At 46.2% G+C, this 11,173-nt stretch overlaps 1 long non-coding RNA gene across 3 annotated transcripts; it reads right to left on the minus strand.

Annotated features, from left to right (window-relative positions):
* Positions 1–271: 271 nt before the first annotated feature.
* Positions 272–6,558, minus strand: LOC135257250 (uncharacterized). 3 transcript variants are annotated; one of them, XR_010330625.1, is made up of 3 exons: positions 6,093–6,558; positions 1,426–1,607; positions 272–785 (listed from the first exon to the last, which is right to left on the minus strand). It is a non-coding gene; the product is annotated as an uncharacterized LOC135257250 (long non-coding RNA). The 3 variants fall into 3 exon arrangements; XR_010330626.1 differs by lacking the exon at positions 6,093–6,558 and adding an exon at positions 4,854–5,712; XR_010330624.1 differs by lacking the exon at positions 6,093–6,558 and having other exon boundaries at positions 1,426–2,603.
* Positions 6,559–11,173: the final 4,615 nt, after the last annotated feature.

Consider the following 11,173-nt stretch of genomic DNA (forward strand, 5'->3'; position numbering starts at 1 on the left):
TGGGAAATTAGAGTCTGATGTCTTAAAGTGGAGCAGCTTCTTGAAAAAAAATAAAAATAAACAAATCCATTAATGGTGCCAGGAGACCCATTGTCTGCGCTCTGACTAGTCTGATCCAGCTCCTTTAGATCGTAAGGCTTTATAAAGTGGTGCTTTATTATCCCGTTTTAGGGAAATGCATTCTTAGTTGCCAATTCTATGCCTTATAAATAATCTTGACACAAAACATATAATAATATATTAAAGATAAAATATAGCAGTACCACATTAACACAATTAGTACTAATTTAATTTTCACAATAAAACCTTATGGGTGCTGGATTGAATGTGTCCCCTTATCTCCTTGTGTGCATTTAGTGAATTCCTCCATCTTACTTTATTTTCATAGTTTGACATGTTAGCGGCTGGCTAACATTGCCAAGGATTTGCTTTGCCTAAATCTCTGATACATGCTAATCTCTGCGCATTAAATTTCTCTCAGTTCCTCACCCCTGCTCTAGAATCAATATGGATTCTGGCGCAGGTACAGTAGTTTGGAACACTGCTGCTCATTTTCACTGGTCATCCCGCGTTCCTGACGAGTATCTGTCTGACAATAACGAGAACGTCAGAAGTCACTGGCACCTTTTCGCTGGTTGATGAGGCCTGACGGTTGGGACTGAAGGTGATCACCTTGGAGTAAAAGGGACGGCCTCTTTCTCAAACATGCCAGAGATCATGCTGCTCCTCTTCTTCCTGGCCAGCTAACCCCTCCAGCAAAAATGATGCCGAGCCAGCCACTGTCTCTGCAATGAATGGACACAGAGGAAGTAAGATTAAAGTACCTCAGAGGCCGTAATGAAAAACAACATAGCTCAATTACACAAACGTTCTGTAAATCGCAGGGCTACGGGGCAAAAATATTAATAATGAAACTCAAGTCAGTTCTTTTTTTTCGCTTTGAAAACATGCAATTCAGTCTAGACTGCAGGCCTGGTCATTTTAAACCAAGCCACTGGCCAGTCAAATACACTGCAGAAAAATGATCTGTGATTGGTTTTTTTTTTTGTTAGTTTTTTTTTGTTTTTTGTTTTTTTACTTTAAAATGTCACAGGAAACAGAAAACCCACGTAAGAAGAAGTATATGATATATATATATATAACTGGGTCGAATTTTATCAGGCCCAACTTAAAAATAGTGACCTGCCAAAAATTCTGTGTATTCGCATAAACACGTTTTTCTAGTATAAAGCATTCATTCGGCCCTCCTCCGTGATTCTGTACTCAAGCCATTTCTAACTATGAAAGTAAGAAGCAAACGATGGAGTGATCACTTCCTGTCTACCCTGCTGAACATAGCTTCACTGTGCCTCGCAGATAAGCATAATGCGAGTAATAAAAAGATGGTGTTCGAGAGATGCATTATTAAGGCTGAGCTTCGCAGACCTGACTCAGGGAAGTTGCCGTAGCGATGACCTCAGCGGAGAAGCGGGGCCAGCATGCTGGGTTTGTTTGTGTCAACATCATTGAAACTAATGAGGGTTGCTGAGGGACTAATTGAGAAGTAATGCCCTCATTTTAAACATTCTCCTGCTCCCTCTGCCTCCTCCTGTGGCTAAAGTGCCTGTCTGAGGTGAGAAAATTAGATTTTATATGCATGACAAATATCTGGTTTTTCAGAGGATAACAACATAAAAATTGATTGATTAGCATGTATCTTTAAATTTAATTTTACTTTCTGGGACGTCAAAATAACAAACACCTTTACACTATATTAATGGATACCCTTATCCAATGTGAGTCAAATTTTACATTATTGTACTTTTAGACAACAGAAGAACTTCAGGTGAAGTATCTCAGTAAAACAGTAGAGTAACCTTCTGTCCTAAGCAATTTGACAATGCCACCCCAAAGCAATAACACTGCATTTAGAAACTCCATTAGTTTTAGTCTTGGTACATACACTGCTGATGTACAGAGAAGAGAAAGATCATTCTCTGAAATTTGTCATTGAGTCTGAAAAGGAAATTGACTGCACCTGAAACCTGAATTATACTCGTATTTTATACAGCTAAATATTGCATAGCATTACATTTCTAAACAGCATAACATTTCCCCTGTAAAATTTGACGAGAAGAAGAACGAGAAGAAGAAGAAAGGTAATAACGTCGAATGTACATTGGCACAACTCTCTCAGACTCTTTCCTTGAACTGGTTGTTCTATCAAAGAGCATACAGAGCACGATTTTTCTATTTAAATACCGCCCAAATGCAGCGGGTGACATCATGCGAAAAAAAAGTATTTTGATGGAACTAAAAGTGAAATAATTCCATGTTGGTGGTTCAAAAAAAATCAGCCCAGAATGCTAATTCGAAGACACCCACATGAGGCTTCCTGAGGGAGTCCAGATTGTTTGCGTACGGGAGGTCCGGCTTTTGCTTCGGTGGGGAACCTGCTCCCACGCGAGCCCCAGCAGGGCAGATCCAGGATATCTTTAGCGTGTCGTGATAGACAGTCGCTAACATTGTTCTTTAGCATAGCCTCATCCAGAAAAGGCCTCAGAGCACGACGCCATCCCAGGATTGGCTCTGCCAAACACAGGGAGGATTGGGGGGGGGGGGGGGGAGCTGGGGGGCTAGCGGGTTGTACCAGCTGCTGAATATGACATTTTCTGGCGGGGCCCCCGAACCCCAGCGGGGGTACATCTGTGCGCTTCCCTTTCATCCCTCCTTCCCCCCGTCCCCTGGATCGAATCGCTGAGTACCTGTGCTGGAGCCGTACCAGTAGCTGCTGGCTGCAGACGCCAGGGGCAGATCTGTCACAAAAGGCAACCTCGTCCGAAACGATCCCGTCCACAGACGTGACAGGCCTCTCTGCAGTCCGTACGGATAGAGTCGGGGTCAGGGGCTGGGGTCAGGGTTCTGGGTTTCTTTGAACCTGTTCGTCTTTTTTTTTTTTTTTGAGCACATCTGGCTCTGACCGTTTCCAGGGAGACGTGAGAGGGGCCCGGTCGATGGGACTCGCCCGTCTGGGGCTCCTCGCTCCCCCCCGGGGCCGTGCCTCCGTCGCGGCGGGTCCCGGCGGCGACAGCTGCGTTCTGAGAGAGCCCTCTGATCAGCGGCCGACTGCCCAGGGCGAGGCGCTACGCGCTACGTGCTACGCTTCCCACACACGCTAGCCCTCTGCAGCCAGGCAGCTCGCCGCGCTCTTAGCTCGATAGCCGGCCTTGATCAAAGCGAGCGCGAGCAAAGCGACGTGAAAAAATAAAAGGTGAGGGGGGATGGGCTCTTGGGAAACTGAGTCCTGCCAGTCACGCGGCTCTCTGACAGGTTAACCCTGGCGACGCGCAACTGCGGCGTTGTCAAGATGGCTTTCGCGCGCAACGGGAAAGCGGCATCGCTGTTGTTCTTGGGCCGTGAACAGGCTGAGCGAAGCCATTTTTGATTTGACTCATTTTCTTATTTTTATTGTTCCCTCAAAACTCGTAAAAAGATGGGTGTGTTTGAAAATATCTCTCCCGTGGAGGCGGAGGGTCAGCTTCAGGGTGGAGACTCCTCGACGGAGAGGAGCAAAACCATGCGGAGAAGAGATATTTGTTTTATGTTATATGATGCTTGTTTTGAAGAGCCGTGGAGGCATCAGATGTAATTTACGTCGAAGGACTTTGAGACGCGTTTATTTTCTTTGGGATGCAACGTGTGTTCGCAGCGAAGACGTACGTGCGACTGTGTGTTTTGTTTATAATTGCCTTCCCTTCGGTAAATATGACATACGTTGCCGTTGCGTGTCCCACAAATATGTATGGGAAAAGCCCTCAAATTGTTTTTCTGGTTTCCGTTCAAACAAACTTGAACTTGACACGCGGGCGTAACGTTATAATGGGAGCGAAGAGTAAGATGCGTGTTTTCGAATCCTGTCATTTTCCAGGGGACGTCAGAGGCCCTGGAAATGTGCGCCGGCTGCCAGGGTGATGCGAGCAGAATGTGTGGTCTCCGCCGTCAACTCTTAAAGCCGTCGCGGACGTTGTTTACTGGTCGCTCGCCGTTCGGTTTTTTTCGCACTGAAGAGGGCCTCAGTTTCCCCTTTTTCCTGAACGGCGTCCAACACGCATACCTCGCATTTCCTCCACGCGTCATTCGCGCTGAGGACCGGACGTACACGTATTAAAAACGATTTTTAAAAAAACGAGATGAAACCGATTAAATTACCATCACGTGTAACCCGGCCTTCAGCTGTCTGTTTCGGGCAGGAGCTGGATGATGGGTTGTAGCGTGGTATCGACGTGATTCAGCGCATAGATTCACGGCTGCGGTCCTGCGTGTCCTTCAACCGAAAGAGGAACAGAATCCGCTCGGCGAGCCGCGCGGGTCCGAGAGCTGGCGGGGTATGGATCGGGCCCGAGCCGGATCGATACGGCCCTCTCGCGTTCCCCGTCCAGAGACTCGCCATGGATTTATGACTCAGCAGCCTTTCAGCGTGATGGAAAGTGCCTGCGCCCTTTTATTGCGGGGCCTGGTAAATTGCCGCTGTGATCAGAGGCAGTAATTGGACGGAGCTGGAGAGACGCTCGGGGGGCCACGACAGCACATCAATAACGCCCCCGGTCTCTGTCCCATCAGCCCCTGAATCCATCCCTGAATTCTAAATCCATCCGCGGCATTGTCCAGGTTTTTTGAAAAAGAACTCCAGAGAAAATATTGCAGAATTAAACTTTCATCAGGGTCAGTTAAATTATTATGTTCTCCAGTGAGATCATTTTAACGTGGTATTGTATGTGCTGCCATTGATATTCTTCTTGACTATTGTTGAGCCCATTTGTCTTTATTGATCTGATTGATTATTTCTACTAATCACGTTGTGCGGTTATACTCACCTCTGTCATGAATACGTCAATGCAGTCCTTCTTCCAAAAGCAAGACAATGGTGCCATTTAATGAGACTTATATTGTTCCGGGAGGTTATTTTATCTACCCTTGATAATCTTTTTCTGCTATGTCAGCAAATTTTGGCATATGCATCAAACAATCCTCAACTTCAGCCATTTGAAGCAATATTTTCATCAAACACAGTGAATATACTGGTAAATGCCACATATTCATTGTTTCATTTCAAATCCAATGTGCTGGAATACAGAGCCAAAACAACAAAAACTTAGTCACTGTCCAAATACGTACGGACTGCATATGTAACTATATATGTATATTACATATGTATATGCATAACGGCTGTTATTTTTAGCATTTGTGGCCATTCTGTTCGCTTGAACGAGTCTGCCCATGCTCCTCTGGCCTCTCTCATTAACAAGGTGTGTTCACCCACAGTACTGCCACTCACTGGATGTTTTTTGTCAATCGCACCATTCAAACCAGTGCATGAAAACCCCCCGGAGGGAAGTTTCTGAAATTCTGGAACTTCCACGTCTGGCAACGACAATCATATCACAATCAAAGTCAGTTAGATCACACATTTTTCCCATTGTAATGTTTGGTTGAACAACAAAAAAACAAACCTCACCTTCACCATGACCGCATGCTTTATATACTGAGTTGCAGCCACATGATTCATTGCTTGTAGGAGCAGCCGATTTGTGTTAACAAGCAGGTGTACCTAATAATGTGGCTGGTGAGTGTATATACACATCTGCTGTATATATATATTTTTTTTTTGTTCACTTTATATTTTGTTGCAGCAGTTCAGTTCACGTGCCTTTGAACAGCGATACTCCGCCCCGGATTCTCCTCTCACGGATCGTGATTTTGTGCGTGAGCCGAGAGCCGTGAAGCCGTGTCATGCACGGACGTAGACGAACTGTGGCAGCTCACTCAATAAAGTAATCAGGTCCTGAAAGCGCTGATACAGTTGTTCACTCGGTGCCACAAGTCTGGCCTCAGGCACCCCGAGTGCCATTTTAACAGTAATGCGCGTGTGGGCAAACACACAGAAGCACGCACACACAGAATTTACACAGTGAATGATAGTCTCTCTCTATCTCTCTCTCTCTCTCTTGCTCTTTCTCTTTTGGTCTTTCTCTCTCTCTCTCTCTCTCTCTCTGAAATACACACATGCCCTCTCACACTGACACATGCATCGGTTGTCAGACAAATATACTTACGCATGGTCTATCATACCAGCATAAAATCCCTCCCTCAGAACTTCATTTCTTCACAAATTTAGGGTTTACACGGAGCTTCACTGTTAACTCACTCTGGTGGACAGCTTTATGGCACCTTGGCTTTTTCAGTCACAAGTAATATCTCTGAACTGAGTCAAAACAAACAGAAATGTGCACCTACTCATCCGTATCTGGTCTCCACTCGGGGCAAGTATTTGAACAAATGTTCTGTCCAGCCCAGCACAAATTCCATTGGTGATTCTAGGCTGTGGTACAACAAAAAAAACCACATACATTTTTTCATCTAGAACATTTCAGTGTTAGCTGGGTTAAAGCACACATTCCTTAGTCATGGTCACTGTTAGCAGTTGTGCTCTTATTAAGTCTGAAAATTCTGCAGTCCTGGCAGCAGAGAATTATGATAAATCTGACTGAAAGCACTTTCGCTAAATGTTAATAGAAACAGAGAGCCAAGGCAAGGGGGTATTTATGAAGTAAATGGAAAAAAAAAGCAAACACAGAATGCACAATCTTGAATCAAAACAAAAGAACCATATAACAGTACTTGGCAAATGTGCATGCAATCTCCACTTGCGCCTATCGGTGGGGTCTGCATCTGAATGAACAGTATTCAGCATGTATGCAGTTTCAGATGAGAAAAAAAAAACAACAGCACTTTAAATCGCATATGTAAGCAATAATTAACCATTCTCAAACAAACCTCCAGAGGGGTCTTAGTTACCCTTTTCCAGAGCACCTATGACTTCAATTCAAATCTACGCCAGTAAGAGAGTCTTTGGGGGGTGGAAAGACATCACAGGCAAAACATTTTGGTGCCTTAAATGGAACTATGCAAGACGTTTCCTCATTCCAATCATTTGACCACCAGTGCACTTTGTTTGCTTACTGGCTCAAGTCATTTTTTTCATAGGTTAATCATTTTTGTAACTTTACAATCGCTTCTTGGGCAACATCTGAATACCATCTGAATGTTTCAATAGGTCACTGTTCTCCTCTACTGCACAAGACCTTTATTATACCGTTAAACCTCCATTGGTGCCTCACGGAAGAATGTAACTCATGTCACATTGTGAGGAAAACTAATTTTGCCACGGAATGAAAGAGTCGCAGCCACCAAGCAGTAAAATACGATGGTGAGAAAGGCTTTCTTGGCAAATAAGGTTTATGTGAAAAGAAACGCTAGATTTTTTTTGTAGGTGTGCAAAACAGAAACACTCAGAGAAACAGCAGAACACTTACAAAGTCAGGCTACTGTTTTGTGCCCCCCCCCCCTCCCCCTTCACTCAGTGCCCAGCTTCCCCCTGACGTCACGACGACCTAAAACTGACCAGCATTTAAATATGACAAGTCCAATATGCTTTACGGCCACGTTGCCCGAGATCGCGTTACAGGAATAACAACTGGGCTGTCACGGTCGATATCGCTCGCAGACTGCGAACAATCTGCGTGAGCCCCATAGCCGGAGAGACGGAGGAGGGGCTGTCGGGGCGGGGCTGGGTGGGGGGGGGGGGAGGGCGAAACAAACTCTCGACTGTAAGGGAGCTCGCGCCACCTCGGGGGTGCCGGGGTCCGAGACGGACGTGATGACAGGTATGAGGGAGAGGAGCTGTCTTCGGCGCCCAGGCGGTGGCCGGGGGTTCCTGCACGTGTGGGTGGGCCCCGCCCGCGTGGGGGTGGGGGGTGGGGGGATGGGTGGGCTTGCCTGTGTGGGGGTGGGGGAGGGAGAGGGAGCTCTGGCTGTTTGGATTAAAGCCTGCGGTCAGGGTTTGCGGAGGAATCAGCATGAGCCATCGCACCTGGAGGGGAAAAAAGACGGTGGAGTCCGGCTCCCGGTACCAGGACAGCGGCTCCGCCGTGTCTGGCCGGCATCTGGAGGGGGGGTCGCCCCCCCCCCCCCTCTGACGTATCTGCGCGGCGGCGCCCGCGTCAAACCGAGCCGGCGCAGGAGGAGAGCTCACGACGCGCGGCTGAGAAAGACGCCGAAAAGCCTCCTAATCTCCACTAACCCCCCCGAACTGTTGAGGTTGGATGAACGCGATTGCTCAGAAGAAATGCACATTTTTAACAACCTTCTCGCTCCCAGTTTGGAAATCCCGATTGCATTTTTGAGCCCGTTCCGCAGACGCGATATTCTCTATCGATTTGCGAGAGCGCAGACGAGCTCACACTTGTTTTCACTCCACGGTCTATTAGTTGAATCCACTTTTTGAGCAGTTGGTGCAGGCAGACTGCAGGCAAGCAATCCAGAACAGCGCGGCTCCTCCTTATGGAAAAACAGTATCACAATACATGCCAATACACTGTAACAAAACATCTTCCCCTAATGGAACATGGGTCTGAATTCCATTACAGGCAATGCCCTATTACGGGAACATCTTCCCCTTATAAAACAGTGTCCCATTACAGGTAATGCCCCATTACAGAACAGTTTTTCCTTAATGTCCCATAGCAGGTAATGCTCCATTACAAAGCAACTCTTCCTTATAAAACGATGTCCCTTAACAGGTAATGCCCCATTGCAGAACACCTCCTCCTTATTAAACAGTGTCCCATTACAGTAAGTATGTAATTCTTTGTTTACATACTCCAGCACTTTGCAAACCAGGGTTACAAAGTGCTTCAGAATAGAAACCAAAAATGTAACACGAAAACATGAAACATCATTTACACAACATCATGTACATAACTTCACAAAGACAAGAGGAAAGAAAGTAGGAATACCAAGAAATGGGTCTTAGGCAGTCTTTAAAAGTAATCGATGAGTCAGATAGTCTTATGTCCAAAGGAAGACAAAGTTTAGGGGTACATATAGTGAATGCATAGACCCCCTTTACTTTTAATCTTGTCCTAAGGCTGGCCAGCAACCCTCGGTTAAAGAGCCTAGGCAACGTCACGTTGCTATGAGGGGGCAGCAATTCAGGAACATCTCCATTACAGGACTGCTCTCCCTTACAGAACAGTATCCTGAAACAGACGTGTCCCATTAAAGCTGAGAGAAGCATGGCGTAGCATGCTGGGACATCGCATCCGGAGCGAGGAAACGCAGCGCGCAGCGGAGCGAGCTACGCCCCCCTCGCGCGGCCCGTCGCCACGGAGGCGGGGCCCCACCGCGTACGAGCCTTCATTAGCCGCCGCCGCAGTTCTGACGCGCAGCCAGAACAGCCCGGGCAGTCAGCACAGATGCTAAACAACCTGTTCCCTAATCCCGTCCAACCGCAAAGATGCATCGACCGAGTTCATCAGAGTCAAAGCTACAACCACGCTGGTTCAAAGTACAGTTTAACAGTCAAGCAGCGATTTTCATTTCGACTGTAATGGTCGGCCTGCACATAATGCAACATCATTATTCAAAATAATTGCAGTTTGCATGGAAAATAACTTTTGCTTTACACCACCGTAGTTACAGTACTAATGAACTGTGGAGTTTTCATATAGTTATAGTATATAGACTACAGTTCAAATAATTACATGAGTGGCAACAATGTTCCCCGTGTCCTATCAGCGATTAATCAAAGGAAACACAGAGTCAAGCCAGTCTCATCTAATCCAAGAGGAGACCATCGAATGACCCTGCAGCACCCAGAGCTATCGATCGGTATTCTCAGCCAGGGAGAATCGATACGGGGGCTGGGGAGAAGGGGGCCGGCTCCCACAGCTGCAGTCCCGCACACGGCGAGCCTGACATGCTCAGAGCTCCACCACCTGGTGGGGTCAGGCTCCTCCGAGGGCCGGGGAGGGGGAGGGGGAGGGGGAGGGGGAAGGGTAGCTTGCAGCTTAGTTCATACAGTAACATCTCAAAGGCACCACTGTAAACTGCCAACATGCTGCACGGTCCCCACAATGTCATACAGTCAGACACATACTTACAGACACACTGACACACACGCACGCACAGAAACACGCACACACACACACAGATACACTACTTGAAGAAAAGCGATACAGTGTGTACAATAATAGTCATTAATATATTATTATGGATTAAGGTGCATGCACATCCATAATTATTGTAGGTATAAAGTGAGACCAAAGTAAATAATAAGGATATTTTGAACCCTCTCACTGCTGTTGCTTACAAAAATGATGTTTTATTGTGCATTCACAAAGACCATTTTACCGAACGTCTTTGTCAGGTAAGATACCTGTAGGCTTTGTGGCTGCAAAATAAAACATGGTTTTCAGGAGCAAACTCAGCGTGCAGTTTTGGAATGTCTCCGTACAATGGTGTAGAATGCCTGCAGCTGCCACTCTTGTGTTGCTATGGTTTTGTTTTGTAAACCTCGAACCTTGAACTCAGAAGCCAGGGAAGCTTGCGGTAAGAATCAGAAAATCACCTATTTTCTGTTGTTTCAGAACGGAACAACGTGTAAGAATTTTGGATATGAAAATATGTATCCCGTACACATGACGGCCTATTCATTTAGACAGATACCGAGTCACCCCAGGAATGTGGTTCTCTGTAAAAATAAACAGAAACTAAATCTGAATAGCCCCTTCACAAGTCAGTTATGATGGATGTGGTGTTCCCCCTTCTCCTGATGTTAAAAGTGACAAAATCTTAAGATTTATATATATAGTTTGCCAAATGCAACTTTTTTTTGCTAATTTTAATTGAAAGGAAGAACATGAACATAAGCCTCATAATGGCCACATGACCCCCAGGTGTGAGTTTTCCTCTTTCCTTTCCCATCTGCTGCACAGGCATTGCTACGGCCGCTGGACAGTCTTTCACAGGAAACCCTCGATAAAATCCCTCTATAAAATCCTACCAATTAAAAACGTTTAGGCGTTTCGCCTTATGGCGAAAACCGTATTAGCGAAAACTGAAAAAGTCGTCAAAAAGTTTTTGCGTTTTCGCTTGAATTTCGTAAACCGATCGCATTTAAAAAAGCGTTATCTGCCTCTTTTCCTCCGGTCTGCTGTCCTCATACTGGATAGGAGCCTCAGATCCTGTGCCACGAGAGACGAGGAAGCCGGAGAGCTGGGCTTGGCGCTCATCTCGCGGCTAATTAAGGACCCACGAGAAAGAAAAAAAAAAGAGAGAGAGAGAGAGATTCATT

The sequence above is a fragment of the Anguilla rostrata genome, chromosome 6 (assembly GCF_018555375.3).
Source record: "Anguilla rostrata isolate EN2019 chromosome 6, ASM1855537v3, whole genome shotgun sequence".
NCBI lineage: Eukaryota > Metazoa > Chordata > Actinopteri > Anguilliformes > Anguillidae > Anguilla > Anguilla rostrata.